At 39.9% G+C, this 21,391-nt stretch overlaps 1 protein-coding gene and 1 non-coding gene across 3 annotated transcripts in view; one reads left to right on the top strand and one right to left on the bottom strand.

The window, feature by feature from the left end:
* The window catches only part of KCNAB1 (potassium voltage-gated channel subfamily A regulatory beta subunit 1), a 396,177-nt gene that overhangs the window by 352,826 nt on the left and 21,960 nt on the right, over window positions 1-21,391 (bottom strand). The gene's annotated exons all lie outside the window — the stretch shown is intronic.
* LOC117312249 (small nucleolar RNA SNORA70) lies at window positions 11,323-11,457 on the top strand. Its single transcript, XR_004526507.1, has one exon. It is a non-coding gene; the product is annotated as a small nucleolar RNA SNORA70 (small nucleolar RNA).

Raw genomic sequence — 21,391 nt, 5'->3', positions numbered from 1 at the left:
TGTGGCTCTTAAGAAAAGCACACATCACCTTTTCGAGGGCAGTGTTTTGGAGTGATGGAGGTTGCAAACTAGAATGGAAGGAGGTGAGAGCCTGAATAGAAAGACTATTTCCCAGTAATATAAAGTTAATAATGTTGCTCATGGTAAACATTTTGAATAATACCAAAAAAGTAAAAAGAAGGAATGCAAATTAACTATAACCCCATAATCATTACTAACACTTTAGTGTACAACTCTTTAATCTCTTTCCTAGTAAAAATTTTCAAATAATTTAATAATCTTTCATATACTCCTATCTCTCCCCCAAATTCTTGATCCACAGTTTCAAATTCCTTCCCATTGAACATCTAACTTACATTCTAAATTTAGTTCCACATCTTCAGTCCCAAGTAGAACCCCCCCATCCAACCCCCCCGCCCCCGCCCTGCCCTGACTTTGCTCTTCCAGTTAATGACAAGACCATTCTTTGACTCAAGCCTTGGAGCCACCTTTGACTCCTTCTTCCATGTCAACTCCCACAGCCAATTAGGCACTAAGGTCAGTGAGTTAAACCCCTGTGGTATTTCTCTGATTCATCTGTTCTTTGTGTACCCACCATGTTGATGAGCTCCCTCGCTCATAACCTCATCTCTCCGTTACTAGACTTCTGGATAAGCCCCCTAGATGACCTCCTTGCTTCCTGTCGCTATTCTTTCTTACTGCTTGATTGACAGTTCCCGAGTACCACATTATCAAGTCACTCTCCTGATGGAGACTTTCAGTGGCTTCCCATTGCCCACCAAAGTAAGCACCAACTTCCCACCCCAGCATTCAGGATTCCCCGAAATGTAATTTATTCTCCATCTAAATACTCCCACAAATATATTTCATATTTTTCCCTTCTAAACCCTTCTTTTGATAGTTTACCTACCCATATGTTGTAGGTTGAATTGTGTCTTCCCCAAATTCATATGTTGAAGTCCTAACACTGAGTACCTCAGAATGTGACTGTATTTGAAGATCCGGCCTTTAAAGAGGTAGTTAAGATAAAATGAGGTCATATGGGTGGGCCCTCATCCAATATTACTAATGTCCTTAAAAGAAGAGGAGATTATGATGCAGACCTAGGGACAACCCTGTGAGGACACAGCAAGAAGGTGTCTCTAAGTCAAGGAAAGAGGCTGCCAAAGAAACGAAACCTGCCAACACCTTGCTCTTGGACTTTTAGCCTCCAGGACTGTGAGAAAATAAACTTTTGCTGTTCTTTTCTGTGTTGGTACTTTGTTGTGGCTGCCTAGCAAACTAGTGTACCACCCTTCAAGGTCCACATCTGTTTTCAAATTCTCCACATGACATTTTCTGTTCTCTCTCCTTGGGACTTATATGACCTTCTGTTACTGCTTATTTGCTTATTTATTTGCTTATTCGTCCTTCTGTGTGGTATCTGGGATTCTGCCTCGTCCCCCACAAGAGACTACTTTTTATTCATCTCTAAGGCATCATTGTGCCTAACTCAGAGCCTTGCAAGTGGTAAGTATTCAAAAACCACATACTGGATTGTAGTAAAAAGAATTTTATTGCAGAATAATTCATTTAAATATTTCTGTATTCCAAAAAAAAAGGAACAAGATAAATCATTGTAAGCAGTAACAAAAATGTCATACATTTTCTAGAAACTCTGCAGGTACTAAGCATTTTCCTCTGACACTGAATATCCAAGGAAAGAAAGTTATTAGGCAAACCAAAATAAATATCTATTATTTTAAAAGTGTAGATAGGTAAGTTTTTCCCTTTTTACACTGTAACATGCTATAAGTCCATGGCTAGTCAGTGTAGCAGAGTGAAACAAACATTCATTTATGAGTCAGACTAACCTGGTTCCACACCTGGCTCTGCCATTTACTGGCTATATAACCATTATTAGAGTAGCTCACCTCTCCAACTCTGCTTCCTTCCCTGTAGGATGGAAATGTCCAAAACTGTTTTATAGGATTGCTGTGAGGAGTGAATTAGAAATAAGATTAGAGAACCTGGTTGGAGTCCCAGCTTTCCACCATTATCAGCTAAGTGACCTGTGACAAATTACTCAATCGCTCTAAGCCTAAATTTTCTCAACTATAAAAGGAGGATGATGATAATAATATTTCCAAGCTAATAAGGCTGATGACTTGGGTGCCTGAAACAGTCTATAGTCAATATATGTCAAGTAATATAATAAGTCAATATTAAAGTGTCTAATGCAGAGCCTACCACATAGAGGATATCCAATAAGTAGCACTTTCATTATTATTACTTTTACCAGGAGGATTTACATCAGAAATACAACTACTATCATGAGGGAAAAGTAGTCTTTTATTACATCCAATTATAGTTTCTAAGGGAGGACTCTAGTATTTGAAGGAATTTAATCTTCTCCCAAATGAAACTGGTTTTGAGCTAGAGCACTGACACCACAATATGTAATCTCATCACTTTTAATCTCTTCTACTGATAGCTTTGCTGTCTGTGGTTACCGCCCTCTTTTAGCGGCCAGAACTCTACATGATAGAGTTATTTCATGCAATGGTAGACAGAGAGATAAAGCTCTTGGTGAAACTGGCTCAGTTATATGACAAAATGGGCTGTTCCCTCAGCCTAAAACATTGATATGTGACTGGGCCCCTCAGCATGAAGCCACAAGAGCATTCAGACAGAAAAACTCCAGAAGGGTCCAAACCAGGGAATAACAAAGGATATTTAAAAATTTTATCTTTTGTTTTCTAAGGTTTATACATCCCTTTCTGGAATACAGAGGAAAAGCATAAATGGACAATAATTTTTTTCAATAGTTAGTACTTACATATGGGTTTTGGTATTAGCACAGGACTATTAACTCTCTTCTCAAATCTCCGTGTCAAGCACATAATAAAAGCTTAGTAAATATTCCTTGAATTTCAATTAATCACTAAATTAATATCTATTTCAATGACTTCAGTAAAATAAAATCTTAGATAATGTGCCAATCAGAATGGGACAACAGGAATTCATCACATTATCTGCTTAAAAAAGTAACTAATGAGAAATAAACTTATTGCATCCAAACAACATTTATTCTGTATCTATAATATGCCAAGTACATAGGCTTTCAACAAATAAAGATATGTTAGATTCTCTATCCTCTCAAGAGGATTAAACAGATAAATCCTCAATTCAAAGGGCTCTCAAGGAAAAGAGAATTCTAGAAGGGCTCTGCTCCCTTCCCACCACCTTCCTCCATGAACAGTGGGGCAAAGTTTTAAGAAAGGGAAAGCCCAGCTTCTGGCCTTCTCTGTCCCGCTATCCCTCTTCTTCTCTCCACTAGCTCTTGGCGGAGTAGCCTCTGACTTTGTGCAGTGGAATTTCTGGAGTGAAACCTCAGAGTCATAGAACACTGGAGCCAGAGGCCATCTTAGAGGTCTCCTTGCCCTGTGGTTCTCAAACCCTTGGGGGCGTATCAGCTCACTTGTGGATATCTTTCAAAACAACATTTGCCTGTCCCCCCAGGCTCAGATATGTCCTGGATGGTGTGAGGGGTAAAATATGCCTGCAGCACTGTCCCCAGTTGAGAACCACTGGTAAAACCCGAGATTTTGACGTAGTCCACAGGAAACACGAGGAACCTGCCCAAGATCACAGTGGAACCTCAAATCCAGGTCTGTTTACTCCAAACACTAATCCTTCTCTAACCCTGGAATCCCAAGTTGAGCTTTAGGAAGTCTGGTGACCCTCCTAAAATTGTATACAAAATTTGGATATGTGTGAATATGTACATTTAACTGGGGATAGGGTCCATGGCTTTTAGCAAACTCTCAAAAAGATCCATCACCCAAAAATTTAAGAAACGTAAGTTCAAATTTGCATTGGCTGCTTCCCAGGCAATTCTGCAAAATGTCTGGGTAGAGTAAGGCAGGACCAGCTATGTTTGACTGGAGGTTAAAACCCTCACATCATGAGATATGAAGAATTCAGTATGAGCCCCGCTGTATAAGAACTCCTCAGTGTACCCCTGGACTTTTGTCTGAATTCTCCTTGTTAGATATAATTATGTATATAATAAAATATATAATTAGTTTTCCCTATTTGAATACAGATGCCCCTGGAGAAATAAAACAAGTCATTACCACACGCAATGGAGATGAAGTCATCATATAGCTTCCCAAGGAGGGAGCTATGGAGGAGCTGAAAGCAGATTTGGAGGATGTGAAGGAGGCAGTGGGACCGCAGGGACACCACACCCAGAGGAACGGGGACAGCCTGACAGAGAAAGGAGCATGAAAATAGGAGACAAGTGGGCCTCAAAAGCCCAGAGCATCCCTGTTTTCCTTTAATGACAGCCCTGCAAGATATAAATCTAAACCCACTGCAAAAGATCAGAAGTCTAAAGAGCAAACTGATTATTTGACTGAGACCACTCTAAGCCCTGTGGCATTCTCCATCAAACAAATAAATAGGTAAGTAAAAAATAAATAAATCACATGACAGCCAGAGAAACATCATGTTGCCCTGAAGGATTCCACTATCACCTGACAGTTAGCTAGAAGCTGGCACATCGTCTAGAAATGAGAGCTCACTGAAGATGCCCCCTCATTGGCAGCCCAAGCCACGTGGCTTCCCACTGCCTCTTTACATGCCTGCATCAGTGGCTCCATGCCTTCTGCTCTCACTGATCTGTGAGACCCAGAGAGCCAGCAGAAGCAACCACGTTTGCTAAATAATCCGCTACTCCAGCCCTTTGGACCTTACCCACACCTTACACTTAGGGGCAGTTAGCCACCTGTACACAACCTACAGAGGGATTTGGCAGATCACTGCGGGAAAAATTTTATTCTCTTGAGTGCCATAGACCCTGCTGATGAGTCACCCCTGACAGCTGTTTGCACAGCTAAAGAGCTCCTCCTGCTGAATTCTCATCAAGGAGCTAGCTGCGAAGAGCAGCTCCCCCTTGTAAGCCCTGCATGTAGTACACTGTCAGCCACACAATGTTTCTAATTCTTACCTGGGAACAATCCATTAAAAATTAATTATTACTTGAAGGGAGCAAAGATAGAAAATACCAAGTATTTAGTCCCTAAAATTATGTTAAGTGAATTAGAGACAAGAACTCTAGACTTGAGCAATATCTTTGTTCCCAAATGCACAAGGTGTTAGGTTCTCCAGAGAGACAGAACCAATAGGAGATGTGTGTGTATGTATCCAGAGAGAGAGAGAGAATATATACATATATATGTGTATATATATATTTACATATAAAGAGATTTACTATAAAGAATTGCTTCATGTGATTATGAAGGCTGAGAAGTTCCACAATCTGTCATCTGAAAGCTGGGGACCTAGGACAACTGGTGCTATAGATCCAAGTCCAAAGGCCCAAGGACCAGGAGAGCCCATGATGTAAGTCCTAGTCTGAGGACAGGAGAAGACCAATGTCTCCGTTCAAGCAGCCAAGCAGAAAGCAAATTCTCCCTTTCTCTGCCTTTTGGATCTATTCAAGCCCTCAAATGACTGAATGCTGTCCACTCACTTTGAGGAGGGCTTTACTCAGTCTACCGATTCAAATGCTAATCTCTGCTTGAAACACACTCACAGACAAACCCAGAAACAATGTTTAAACAAATATGTGGACATTTTTTGGCCCATCAAGATGACACATAAAATTAACCATCACTTACACCTTGTGGCACTTCTGTCAGTTACATAGACTGTTAATGCTGGAGGAGACTGGAGTTAATGCTCTCATTTAAAGGTGGAGAAACTGAGGTTCCTAGTGAAGTTAAGAGACAGAATCTCACAGACATTTGATGGTCATGCTGGAAATAAAACCCAGATGGACTACGCCATTTTTTTTCTTACCACCACAGTATGATAATTGTTCTTATTACCCAAATAATTCATCACCCATTTCTGGTGCATTTAACATTTTTAATTAATTGCTTAAAACTAGGAAGAGTCCCCTCCTTCCAGAAGATAATATTTTCTTCCTTTTTTCTCCTCCTCTTCCCATTGCCTTGCCATATCCCCCAACATTCTTTCATCTCAGAAACACTCTGGCCAACTCATCAGCCATCTTGATAACAGTTCTGTTGCCTCCCAACAGTGAAACCAGGGGTGCACTTCTTAAGACATCATAGATGTGCTATGAGAAAAGTGCTGAGTCCATTTCTACTGGACAAATTTCACGGCAGGGTTTTGTAACCAGGTCCCTTACCCCTCTCAGAAGTTGACTACAGTGGGTTGAGGCATCTGACATTCAGACCTTCTTCCAGGCTTTTCTTTCCCTTCAGAGAAGCATTCTTTGCTAGACAACTCTTGTCAGGTGCTTTTGATGAGCCCTCCGTATCTTTCCCCAGCCCAAACCTTTACATCCAGAGGTGTCGATGAAGTCGTGTGGGGCTACAAAGACAGGCTGGAACCACTCTATCTTGAAAAGCATCAGAAGCCCTTAGTTCTTTCTATGATTGGTAAGGCCCAGGCTCAGAGAGTCTTCCCAGCCTCTGATATCACCCACAGGACGTTCCAAATCTCACCTTAGTCCTTTGGCCAGAGAGTCTTATCTCCCAGTCTTATCTTCCTACGTGACTTCACGATGACTGCGTCAGTTTACCTAGAAAGGCCTCTATCTTCCCTCAGTGACCACTTGCCACTGACCACTGGCCTAGATATGTGACCAACCACGTCACCATTCTTAATTCCCCTTTAAAGAATGTCATTTAAGTATACAATAGGGCAATGCTTAAAAATTGTTATGAAACTCCACTGTCCCTCTGCCTGTTACACCCCACCAGAGGGAATTAGAGTTGCTCACAGCTTCTGATGAATACAGATACCAAGAAAATCACCAGGTTTATGTGTGAATCCACCGGGCATCAAATATTCATCTTTTTCCTAGTTCAAGAATTTTTCTCAAAATATCTTTGAATCATATATATATATATCCTTTTTTTAAATTCTATGTACTGGGCATATTGCCAAGAAATACAAAACCCAGTCTTCTGTGTCCAGGTTGAGCTGAAAAGCATTTTAAAAGTGTTTGTGATAACATTTCTTATTAAAGAACCTCCTTGCCTGGCACACACTCACATTCTCAAATACATTCTACTGCCCCAAATCTCTGGCGACTTGGTCCAATTGAATAAACACAAAGATTAGGGTCTGTGGTTTGTGAGGGAAGCTTACAAGATGGAATCCACCGTAGGCTGGGCTTTTTTGTCATTGATTTCAAAGGGAATTTTCAGAAACAGACTGTCCAAAGAGAACAATTGGTTATGCACTTAAAGATTGCAGGCTCTGCACATTTTCAGCTCTCTGGGGAGTGGGGTGGTGGTGGGGAATGGAGAGCCCTTGAAATAAGTGCTCAGAGCACTGGAGTACATACACACTGGACTCTTCCTTGTGATTGGTTTATTCAAAGTGGAAAATGTTATGCAAACACAAAGAACTGTCTTCAGGGAGGACATATTTCACATTCTTGTCCTTTAATGGGCCTAATGATATAAAATTGCATAAAATAAGTATTGCCACTAAATGAAAAGTACAAATCTCTTCCCTTCTTGCTATCCCATTTCCCTCAAGGAGACTCTTTCAAGCACTCTGCTTTATATAGCCTGTGCTAATTTCTCCATAGCCAAAGGACCACTGGGGAGAAATTTATATCTAAAATATAGACATATGTATTAGGATTCCTCAGGAAAGCTATGATTCAATGACATTTATGGAAACCAATATAGACCATTCTTACTCTTACAATGATGTTTCTGGAAAGGGTATCGTAGATCAAAATGATATAAGTGGCAACTGATTTAAGTGTGTGTATATGTTTGTGTGTGTTAAGTTTCTGACTGATCTGATGCTCAGATTTGATAGAAATGGCCCTAAACAACATATTTAACCAATGATAATTTTTTTTTCCTCAGGTAGATCACACAAAGGTAAGGACAACATAATTGGGTAAGCATAGAAACTCTGAGCAGATAGTGTGCAATAACCTTTGAATCATGCCTCAGGAAGTGTCCTCGCAGGCATGTTTTGTTCAGTTCACCCCCAGAGAGCAGTATGTGGAATTCCTCTCTTTACCCCAGTTTGGATAAGAGACTTAGCTGATCAGAAAACACAGTGTGCTCAGATCCAAGAGAAACAGAAAGCTGGGACCTTGTGAGCCCAGAGAGAAGCCGTTCTCGGGATAAGCAGCCTGCAGCAGTCAAGGGAAAAGGGGCCTCTTTGGAAATGAGGTTGATTAGGATATTGTGCTTAAAACAAACTTTGAACAAGACTAAAAGCAAAGGCCATTTAGAAATAGCCAAATATCCCATGTGGCAAGAACAGCTCAAGAAGCAAAATTCAAACAGAACAAGAATAGAAACTGTTCTCTAAGGGGTTTTGCCAGTTCCTTCTTGAAGAGGGACAGAACATCATTGTTTGTTGTATATAATGAGGCTTAAAATCACTGCATATGGTTTCGATTATACAGAGTAGGTCCAAGTATTTTCAACTCATTCTTTTTTCATCTTCCTAAGGTCCCAGTGCAACATCTCTAGATGAAGATATTGGGGCTGAATGACCCTTATTTGTCACTTGTCTGGTGAACTTAAGATTCTGACTCTGAAAGTGAGCTCACTAGGGAAGTATCACTCTTTACAAAATGTTGCTTTAAGGGCTTATTTATGTCTTGGGCTACTATTAGATACAAATGGATAATATAAAGATTTAAGTGTATAAAAATCAATTTAACAATGTAGCATGATAATTAGTCATGTAAAATTGTTTTATATGATATAGTATAAAAGTGTTTCATAGAACACTCATTCTTTGCCTTATTCCTACTGGAAAAGAAATGACAGATGAAGGAATGTTTAGATGAGTAAGATTTATTGTATATTAGAGATTTAAGATATACTTTTTAATATTTTTACATCTCAATTAGAATGCTTCTTACAGTCAATAGTCAAAATTATCATAGGCAATGGGTCTCTTTCTTAATGGTACACAAATTAACACTGCATCTTACAACTGATGGTATCTTTGATTTGATGATTATGTTATGTCACATATCTGACTGAGAGAACATGGCTTGTGCAAAAACCTTGGACTGGAACCAGAGTACAGTTTTCCTGACTCTTGGCTGAATATATCGTACCACACCACTTAACATGATAAAAATTTCATAAATAATCCCAATCTGCGCTGACTTTTTTTCCTTTTGGTCAAAAAGCTATTTGGTTTAAAACTGGCTGTTTGTTTTTATCAAACATACCAGATCTTACACATTTCAATGAGTTTTTCTTCAAAGTAAGCGCCTTTGAAAGTTAGACACTTTTATTCTGTTTTGTACTATGTTGTCATAGTACAAAACATCCCTGGGGTTTGTTTGATGTCATTTTCAGAGGAAGTTTATCTGTTAGAAAAGAATGCCAACCTTCTCACTTAGAACAGTAGTACTATTACTTCCTAGAAGGCATTTCAGAAATTTGCAGAAGTGATTTGATTGTAACAATGATTACATTGCCACTGCCTTTTAGTAGGTATAAGTCAGGGACAAGCTTGTGCCTAATCTTTGTTGAAAGCTCCCTACTTTTCCATCCCCTACTCCTTTGGTCCCTGTAAAAAACCTCATATGCCACCCGCTGCAGACATCCCAGCCCACATGGACATCCCAGCCCGTACATCCACACTATCCAGGGAAGAGATCCATAGAAGAGGCTGTACAGGCCCTTCAGGCAGGGAATTCTGGGTATGCAGGTAAGATGGTCCAGAAAGGGGAGCAACTGGATGGGCACATCCCTTGGGTCCCAAGGACTCTTTGCTCTCTTGGGGTCAAAGTAGGGTCCTAGACTGCCTGGGGCAATACTAGTCATGCTGCCCTGCAGGCACAGCCCAGCACAGCCAAGCAGTGTCTGTCCTGATGACTCCCAAATGTTCTGCCAAACTAAACCACTTCAAACATAAACTGGTTCATAAAAATCCTTAAAAATCTTTATAAGAAGTTACTCAAAAAGCCCAATCTTCTAGAAGGACTTTGTTTGGAAGAGAGAAGACTGTATGGAATAAAGATGTTGTCATAAAAATTATCGACCAGGGCTTCCCTGGTGGTGCAGTGGTTGAGAGTCCGCCTGCCGATGCAGGGGACACGGGTTCGTGCCCCGGTCCGGGAGGATACCACATGCCGCGGAGCGGCTGGGCCCGTGAGCCACGGCCGCTGAGGCTGCGCATCCGGAGCCTGTTGCTCCGCAACGGGAGAGGCCACAACAGTGAGAGGCCCGCGTACCGCAAAAAAAAAAAAAAAAAAAAAAAAAAAAAAAAAAAAAAATTATCGACCAGTTTATTCACTGAACACATTGTCTACCAATTTCAACTATTCATTTAGTTGGAAAGGTTGTCTGCACAATAGTGCAGGTACCACAAAAGCAAAGAAACTTTGTGCAAACAGCTAACAGATAAGATCTGAAAGCCTTGTAACAGATTTAAAACTACGTAAGTAGTACAGAGATCTCACTGAATTTCATTAATTAGCAGTTTTAAAATATCCCATGTTATTGCCTACTTATATACACATAATTTAAAATTTTCCTAGTGCAATGATAAAAATAATATATTGACATTATTTCTTTGGGGGTTACCTGTTACTTTGCAGTCTTACTCTGTTACTATCCCTCTAGTTCTACCACACCATTTCTTTACAGGTCCCTACATTACATTACTATTTGTTTTCAAATGCATCCTTTGCTCGCTTTGCCTGTGGATGGCTAAAACCTCCAGGGCCTTTGTCTGTACTAGAACCTGAGTGTGGCCTCCACAGGCCACAGGACCACAAGGCAGGAACTAATGTGCCACCTCATTTCTATTTTTTCCCATAGCATAACACTGAGAATGATTCTCATACTACACTTAAAAGTCAAGCCCAGCATGTTATTTGCCATATTACACTTTCTCATGACTTCTACAATTTATCTTGGCCCATTACCTCTATTTCAGTAAGGCCATTTCCCTTTCTCTTATAATAACGCATGTCACTGAACATCTGCATATGGGAAGAAATGAGGGAGGGAGGTAAACTCCAGCCAGAAGCCGGGCAATTCCCACACCTCAGTTCCCAACATCACAATAGGCTTTCTTTTGTACAACCTAGAAATCCCTCACTACCCTTCAAGGAATCACTCTGTGATCCAGAGGGGAGGAAAGGGCATGTAAGAACACAGTAAACAAGTCCCCAATTCAACAAGATTTGAAATGGTATTCAAAAATGGGAACTGATTATTTGCATTTGAAAACTGAAACAAGGAGTGATCAGAAGTACAAAAGGAAGTAAACCATAAATATAAAAGTAATGTTACTCTGCAGCCAGTTAAGCCAACCATGCTCTTTTCCCCATGGGAGCCCCATGGGCAATGGCCACAAACAGCAGCCTCCTTGGTAGTGTATGCAGCCTTTCGCTCATGTGGGTTGTCCTAAGGGACCTTGGAGACAAGCCTTTCCAGTGGACATTCATGCCTGACCTCATGCTGTCCCCAAACTAGGCTCCAGACATCTATGTGGGGTACCTTTGGAAAGCCCTAGAGCATAGTGGCCAGGGTCCACTTCAGCCAAGTCATCATGTCCATCCAAATCAAGCTGCAGAACAAGGAGCATATGATTGAGGCCCTACTCAGGGCCAAGTTCAAATTCCCTGGCTGCCAGAAGAGCCACATCTCCAAGAAGTGGGGATTTACTAAGTTTAATGCAAGAGAATTTGAGGAGATGGTGGCAGAAAAGGGGCTCATCCCAGATGACTGAGGGATCAAATACATTCCTAATAGTGGCCCCTTGGACAAATGGTAGGCCCTGCACTCATAAGAATCTCAGGGCTGTTCCCACCTTACTCACACCCCCCAACAAATCCTACTTTCCTGTCCAAAAAACAAAAAGAATGTTAAACATAAGTGAAAACATTAAATATACCAAAACAACTGCTCAGAAGAGGAAAACTGAATGCAACATAAATCTGTAGAGGAGTTATGATGTTTGTTAACAGAGCCAACTTTGTGCTGTATTTTGTTAGTTAGGAGCATGAACTCATGAGAAACACAAAGTCCTGCTGATTGTGGGGACCGCTACCTCCTCAGTTCCATCTATTCTGCTCATCTAAGCTCTGTCTCCCCCTTCTCTTGAATCTTCAGGCTGAGACCTTTGGTGCACTGACCACACACAATATCACACATCTGTGTGCACCAGTGACCAGCTAACCCATCCGTCTACTAATCACAGCCCAGCTTACAGTATAATACTTTAGTCACATGTTAGCTGTCATCACGATCTCCTTTCACATCAAAAGGGTTTTAGACAACATCCCCAGGAACAAAAGTATAATCAGCAGCAAAGTTTTTCAATTCTTCCTACTTAAGCATGTGTAATCTATTTTTATTCCACATGCAGGTACAATTCACTCTCCCTTTTGCTGGACTAGCTACAAAAAGAGATGGAATGTCTTAAAATAAAGATTCAATGGTATAAAAAAAACAGGAAGTTTTAGTGGGAAATGTCCTGTGAAAGGAGACCTGAGTCCTAGATCCAACTATGTCACTGGGTACTTACTGTGTGACCCAGGTCATGCTAAACAGCACCTTCCTGGACTTGGGTAGAGCAAACACCCTGAGCAACAAAACCCAGCATAATGTTTTTCTCCCTTAAAAAAAAAATCCCAATTCCTTTACATATCTTTTGTGTTACATTCACCTTTCTTCTTCTGAGCAAATGAACAACTCATACACCAGGCATCATGCTAGATGCCCAGAAAACAAGATGGATATGAACATGGTCCCCACTCCAGATACCTTCAGATCTGGTGAGAGAGATGGTCATGTATACAAATAATTACAAACAGAGGCATGTAGGGAGGAACACAGGTGGAAAATGATCAATTCTTCTTAAGAGAGCTGCCTCATTTGTGACACCAAAACCTTCCCTGCTCGTATGCTCATATACAGAATGTTGTGAGGATCGAATGGGACACCATATGTGAACGCACTTTCCTGTCTTTCTTATCTGGTCACATCTAAACTGTAGTGTTGGGCAAATTGCCAACAGACAAAGGGGAGATAGGGCAATCCATATTTCATATTTCACTACTTTCCCAGATTAGTTCACCATATTTAGGTAATTGATTCTAAAAGGCAGCCTTCCCTGAAGCCAGTGGGTTAAGAATCAGTTAGAACTGAGAAGGATAATATGCAAGACGTTGTAATCTAGACGCCCAGCATTGACTTTTGTATATTAGTGTGCAACATCCAATCCCTCAGTGGGAAGACAGGATAACAAGTGATGAATCACGTTGTAGATCACAAGGTTGTATGCACACTAAATGAATCTTTGTACTGTGGCATCCATGCGACGTTTGGCCTTGATTTATAATTCTGTACAAAGTTCGTCACTGATGGAAAAGGGTAATAAAATAACAAGATAAAGTTTAATTAAAAGTACTTCTTCAGGAGATGAGGGGTCTGAGCACAGCTCACAAGAGTGTGACCTGTGGCTCTGGCCTCAGGACAGCTGGCTGACCAGGAGCAGGGAGCATGGACCATGGGGAAAGTTTCTCAGGGTTCTTTCCTCCACCAGGCACTGCCAGCAGCCAGCAGGCCCTCATTCCTCAGCCTAATCCTTCAGGTTCCCAGCAGCAGCTGCTGATGGCTGTTCTAGCTATCAAGGGAAAAGAGGAGACAAAAGCCCAAAGTGTTTTCTAAGAGGCCATTTCTTTTTGCCTCTTATTAAAAACACCAAGCAGGCCAGCTAGCTGGAGGCACGAACTTCAGGAAGCTATGCTGCCAGCCACAGTTGAAGGGCCATATGCCTATTATGCTGGAACTACTCTACCGGATTCCTGGACTTCTACAAAGGCACTCTCATCCTTGGGTATAACTCTGGGTTCTTCAGGGGCTCCCAGACCACGCTGAAGGATGAGAGCCAGTTTACGAGACACTGCAAGGTCCACAGCCAGGACCAAGGGTACGTCAATGGTGCTTCAGATAGCCATTGCCAGAACGACCAAAGACTAGCAAGAATTGTTGAATGAGTGCACAATTTTTGCCGTGTGGCTGACAGCATCTTGGTGCTCCTGCCAGGTGTTAGGCCTGAGCCTCTGAGGTGGAAGAGCCGAGCTCAGGACACTGGACCACCATAGAACTGCTGGCCACACGTAATATCAACCGGCAACACCTCTCCCAGAGACCTCCATCTCAACACTAAGACCCAGCTCCACTCAATGACGAGCAAGCTCCAGTGCTGGAAACCCCATACCAAACAACTAGCAAGACAGGAACACAACCCCACCCATTAGCAGAGAGGCTGCCTAAAATCATAATAAGTCCACAGACACCCCAAAACACATCACTGGCCAGAGTCCTGCCCACCAAAAAGACAACATCCAGCCTCATCCACCAAAACAGAGGCACCAGTCCCCTCTACCAGGAAGCCTACACAACTCACTGAACCAACCTTACCCACTGGGGGCAGACAACAAACACACCGGGAACTACAAACTTGCAGCCTGTGAAAAGGAAACGCCAAACACAGTAAGTTAAGCAAAATGAGAAGACAGAGAAACACACAGCAGATGAAGGAGAAAGGTAAAAACCCACCAGACCAAACAAATGAAGAGGAAATAGGCAGTCTACCTCAAAAAGATTTCAGAGTAATGATAGTAAAGATGAATCAAAATCTTAGAACTAGAATGGAGAAAATACAAGAAACATTTAACGAGGACCTAGAAGAACTACAGAGCAAACAAACAATGAGGAACAACACAATAAACAAAATTTAAAATTCTCTAGAAGGAATCAATAGCAGAATAACTGAGGCAGAAAAACAGATAAGTGACCTGGAAGATGAAATAGTGGAAATACCTACTGCAGAGCAGAATAAAGACAAAAGAATGAAAAGAATTGAGGACAGTCTCAGAGACCTCTGGAACAATAGTAAATGCACTAACATTCAAATTACAGGGGTCCCGGACGAAGAAGAGAAAAAGAAAGGGACTGAGAAAATATTTGAAGAGACTATTGAAAACTTCCCTAATATGGGAAAGGAAATAGTCAATCAAGTCCAGGAAGCACAGAGAGTCCCATACAGGATAAATCAAAGGAGAAACACGAAAGGCACATATTAATTAAACTATCAAAAATTAAATACAAAGAAAAAATATTAAAAGCAGCAAGGGAAAAGCAACAAATAACATACAAGGGAATCCCCATAAGGTTAACAGCTGATCTTTCAGCAGAAACTCTGCAAGCCAGAAGGAGTGGCAGCACATATTTAAAGTGATGAAAGGGAAAAATCTACAACCAAGATTACTCTAGCCAGCAAGGATCTCATTCATATTCGGCGGAGAAGTTAAAACATTTACAGACAAGCAAAAGCTAAGAGAATTCAGCACCACCAAACCAGCTTTACAACAAATGCTAAAGTAACTTTTCTAGGCAAGAAACACAAGAGAAGGAAAGACCTACAATAACAAACCCAAAACAATTAAGAAAATGGTCATAGGAACATACATATCGATAATTACCTTAAATGTAAATGGATTAAATGGTCTAACCAAAAGACACAGACAGGCTGAATAGATACAAAAACAAGACCCATATATATGCTGTCTACAAGAGACCAACTTCAGACCTAGAGACACATACAGACTGAAAGTAAGGGGATGGAAAAAGATATCCCATGCAAATGGAAATAAAAAGAAAGTTGGAGCAGAAATTCTCATATCAGACAAAATAGACTTTAAAATAAAGACTATTACAAGAGACAAAGAAGGACACTACATAATGATCAAGGGATCAATCCAAGAAGAAGATGTGACAATTGTAAATATTTCTGCACCGAACATAGGAGCACCTCATTACATAAGGCAAATGCTAACAGCCATAAAATGGGAAATCGACAGTAACACAATCATAGTAGGGGACTTTAACACCCCACTTTCACCAAGACAGGTCAACCAAAATGAAAATAAATAAGGAACCACAAGCTTTAAATGATACATTAAAAAAGATGAACTTAACTGATATTTATAGGACATTCCAACCAAAAACAACAGAATACACTTTCTTCTCAAGTGCTCATGGAACATTCTCCAGGATAGATAATATCTTGGGTCACAAATCAATCCTTGGTAAATTTAACAAAATTGAAATTGTATCAAGTATCTTTTCGGACCACAACACTATGAGACTAGATATCCATTACAGGAATAAAACTGTAAAAAATACAAAAACATGGAGGCTAAACGATACTCTACTAAATAATCAAGACATCACTGAAGAAATCAAAGAGGAAATGAAATATTAACTAGAAACAAATGACGATGAAAACATGACGACACAAAACTTATGGGATGCAGCAAAAGCAGTTCTAAGAGGGAAGTTTATAGTAATACAATCCTACCTCAAGAAACAAGAAAATCTCAAATAAACAACCTAACTTTACACCTAAAGCAATTAGAGAAAGAAAAACTAAAAAAAACCAAAGTTAGCAGAAGGAAAGAAGTCATAAAGATCAGATCAGAAATAAATGAAAAAGGAATGAAGAAAACGCTAGCAAAGATCAATAAAACTAAAAGCTGGTTCTTTGAGAAGATAAACAAAATTGACAAACCATTAGCCAGACTCATCAAGAAAAAATGGGAGAAGACTCAAACCAACAGGATTAGAAATGAAAAAGGAGAAGTAACAACTGACACTGCAGAAATACAAAGGATCACAAGAGATTACTACAAGCAACTATATGCCAATAAAATGGAAAACCTGGAAGAAATGGACAAATTCTTAGAAAAGCACAATCTTCCGTGACTGAACCAGGAAGCAATAAAAAATATAAACAGACCAATCACAAGCACTAAAATTGAAACTATGATTAAAAATCTTCCAACAAACAAAAGCCCAGGATCAGACAGATTCACAGGCGAATTCTATCCAACATTTAGAGAAGAGCTAACACCTCTCCTTCTCAAGCTCTTCCAAAATACAGCAGAGGGAGGAACACTCCCAAACTTATTCTATGAGGCCATCATCACCCTGATACCAAAACCAGACAAAGATGTTACAAAAAAAGAAAACTCAGGCCAATATCACTGATGAACGTAGATGCAAAAATCCTCAATAAAATACTAGCAAACAGAATTCAGCAGCACATTAAAAGGATCAAACACCATGATCAAGTGGGGTTTATCCCAGGAATGCAAGGATTTTTCAGTATATGCAAATCAATCAATGTGATAAACCATATTAACCAAAAGAAGGAGAAAAACCGTATGATCATGTCAATAGATGCAGAAAAAGCTTTCAACAAAATCAACACTCATTGGGGCTTCCCTGGTGGCGCAGTGGTTGAGAGTTCGCCTGCCGATGCAGGGAACACAGGTTGGTGCCCCGGTCTGGGAAGAACCCACATGCCGTGGAGGGGCTGGGCCTGTGAGCCATGGCCGTTGAGCCTGCGCGTCCAGAGCCTGTGCTCCGCAACGGAAAAGGCCACAACAGTGAGAGGCCCGCGTACCGCAAAAAAAAAAATTAAAAAATCAACACCCATTTATGATAAAAATCCTCCAGAAAGTAGGCATAGAGGGAACTTACCTCAACATAATAAAGGCCATATATGACAAACCCACAGCCAACATCGTTCTCAATGGTGAAAATCTGAAACCATTTCCATTAGGATCAGGAACAAGACAAGATTGTCCACTCTCACCACTATTATTCAACATAGTTTTGGAAGTTTTAGCCACAGCAGTCAGAGACAAAAAAGAAATAAAAGGAATCTAAATAGGAAAAGAAGAAGTAAAACTGTCACTGTCTGCAGATGACATGATACTATAAATAAAGAATCCTAAAGATGCTACCAGAAAACTACTAGAGCCAATCAATGAATTTGGTAAAATAGCAGGATACAAAATAATGCAGAGAAATCTCTTGCATTCCTATACACGAATGATGAAAAATCTGAAAGAGAAATTAAGGAAACACTCCCATTTACCATTGCAACAAAAAGAATAAAATACCTAGGAATAAACCTACCTAAGGAGACAAAAGACCTATATGCAGAAAACTATAAGACACTGATGAAAGAAATTAAAGATAATACAAACAGATGGAGAGATATACCATGTTCCTGGATTGGAAGAATCAATTGTGAAAATGATTATACTCCCCAAAGCAATCTACAGATTCAATGCAATCCCTATCAAACTACCAATGGCATTTTTCACAGAACTAGAACAAAAAAATTCACAATTTGTATGGAAACACAAAAGACCCTGAAGAGCCAAAGCAATCTTGAGAAAGAAAAACGGAGCTGGAGGAATCGGGCTCCCTGACTTCAGACTCTGCTACAAAGCTACAGTAATCCATACAGTATGGTCCTGGCACAAAAACAGAAATATAGGTCAATGGAACAGGATAGAAAGCCCAGAGATAAACCCACACACATATGGTCAACTAATCTATGACAAAGGAGGCAAGAAAATACAATGGAGAAAAGACAGGCTCTTTAATATGGTGCTGGGAAAACTGGACAGCTATATGTAAAAGAATGAAATTAGAACACTCCCTAACTCCATACACAAAAATAAACTCAAAATGGATTAAAGACCTAAATGTAAGGCCAGACACTATAAAACTCTTAGAGGCAAACATAGGCAGAATGGGAGAAAATATTTGCAAATGAAGCAACTGACAGAGGATTAATCTCCAAAATATACAAGCAGCTCATGCAGCTCAATATCAAAAAAACAAACAACACAATCCAAAAATGGGTAGAAGACCTAAATAGACATTTCTCCAAAGAAGATATACAGATTGCCAACAAACACATGAAAGGATGCTCAACTTCACTAATCATTAGAGAAATGCAAATCAAAACTACAAAGTATCACCTCACACCAGTCAAATGGCCATCATCAAAAAGTCTACACACAATAAATGCTAGAGAGGGTGTGGAGAAAAGGGAACCCTCTTGCACTGTTGGTAGGAATGTAAATTGATACAGCCACAATGGAGAACAGTGTGGAGGTTCCTTAAAAAACTAAACAATCCCACTACTGGGCATATACCTGGAGAAAACCAAAATTCAAAGAGTCATGTACCACATTGTTCATTGGAGCACTATTTACAATAACCAGGACATGGAAGCAACCTAAGTGTCCATCAACAGATGAACTGATAAAGAAGATGTGGCACATATATACAATAGAATATTACTCAGCCATAAAAAGAAATGAAATTGAGTTATTTGTAGTGAGGTGGATGGACCTAGAGTCTGTCATACAGAGCGAAGTAAGTCAGAAAGGGAAAAACAAATACCATATGCTAACACATATATATGGAATCTAAAAAAAAAAAAATTGGTTCTGAAGAACCTAGGAGCTGGACAGGAATAAAGACACAGGGAGATCAGCTCGGTGCTTTGTGACCACCTAGAAGGGTGGGATAAGGAGGGTGGGAGGGAGACACAAGAGGGAGGGGATATGGGGATATATGTGTATGTATAGCTGATTCACTTGGTTATACGGCAGCAACTAACACAACAATGTAAAGCAATTATACTCCAATAAAGATGTTTAAAAAAAGTAAAAATAAAAACACCAAGCAGATAGTTTCTAAAAAAAAAAAAAAAAAAGTACTTCTTCATGTAAATGTCTACACCCAGCAAAAAGTTATGGCTGGATTTGAACTGACAAGAATAAAGACAAAATTCATATTTTTCTTTCCCTAATTTTAGGGTTCAGCTGGTACCAGGAATCTGTTCACTGTGGTAATTTGATCACCAAGGCCAAATAATACTTCTCATTGACTTGAAAAATAGCTGAACATGTAGAGTAGCATAAATGCTTTTTGGTGAGGCACATTCTGACATCTTCTCCGTAAAAGAGTTTTATTTACAAGTTACTAAATCAACCTTACTGCCAGGTAGTAATTTGATACTTAATGATCATTATTCCTATACTTTCACCATGAGGTTGACATGATGGTTAACCAGAGTCCCCACTACTTGGCTTGGCTCAAGGTAGGGGACTATGTAAAAATTTTTTAATAACATAGTTCATTTGAAAACCTGTAAAAAAATTCATAAAAGCAAAGACAACCTTACGGAGTTTGAGTCTGAGATTCCTGCCTTGAGTTGCTATTTTAATGCAGGGCTATTCTATTGGATGATGGAGATGTTCTGTATCTTCACTATCCAGTACAGTAGCCATTATACTCATGTGAATGTTAAGCACTTGACTGTGGCTAATGCTACCTGAGGAACTGAATTTTAATTTTAATTTTAATTGAATTTAATGTCAATTAACTAACTTATACAGCCACATGTGACTAGTGGCTACCATATCGGATAGCACAGTATGAGTTCTGTTCTCAAACACTACTGACTCCACCACATTTAAATTTAAGTATTAAAAGCAGTTTTCTAAACTACCTAATTCTTCTGCAATGAGTTACTAACTTCAGAGCACCAAAGTTTTGTGAATCCCATAACTGACTTTGTAAAATGCTTTCCCTTGTTTTTCTGATCTTATTTCTGTCTTAAAACAGTGTCAGTGGGGATTCTAGTTTCCTTTGGTTTAAGCTTGAAGCAGCTAATCAAATGAAGGAGATGAAGAGTTGTTTTATTCATTTGGAGCCAACACAGTAGGCAGACTCCCACGCTGTTCCAAGGTCAAGCTGTGTTTTTTTTTAACCCAAGGATGCCAGGATGCTGCCTGGCAAATAGCTTCACTTTGAGTCACCAACAAAAATGATCTGAAGAAATTTCCAACACCACATGTCTACAAGGGATGTTAGTGGCCACCTTATCCTTTTTCAAGTAAAAGACTCCATGTGTTAATAACATCTGTGATTCTCTTCAACCTGACTCTGAATTGCTGCAGACTCAGCTGAACATATAATGAAATAAGACAACAGTCCTGGCAAGATGGTCAGGAGGGAGATGATTGAAGGCAGCTGATGGGAAGTTTTGTTTTGAGAGCTAGTTAGCCTTATTAGCGTCTAGCATAATGTTGCATGTAGCAGGTGGTCAAAATTATTAGCTGATTGTTGCATAATTGATAGACCTAAAATTGGAAGAAATACCAGATTTACATATTGCACAAAAATAAACAGTGATAGTATATTGCTACCCTATGCTCTTTTTTTCTTTAAAGCATCCAGTATAAATATATCCTAAATATATAATCCATTCAATTTGGCCTCAAGCAATGTTTAGTAAACCATGTTATGATTTCAAGTGATGAAAGCACTTCAGATGTGAGTTTTCCAAAGTCTTCTTTTATGTGCCCAATGCTGAAAATCAGGTATCCCAAGCGCACTGTTCTAATGTTTGTTCTGAGGTTTTGTGAGTTCTCAGGATGCTTTCATACCTAAATCAAAAAATTCATACGTGTCAT

This window comes from Tursiops truncatus, chromosome 4 (genome assembly GCF_011762595.2).
Source record: "Tursiops truncatus isolate mTurTru1 chromosome 4, mTurTru1.mat.Y, whole genome shotgun sequence".
NCBI classification, from domain to species: domain Eukaryota; kingdom Metazoa; phylum Chordata; class Mammalia; order Artiodactyla; family Delphinidae; genus Tursiops; species Tursiops truncatus.
This window is presented reverse-complemented; position numbering and strand designations above follow the sequence as displayed.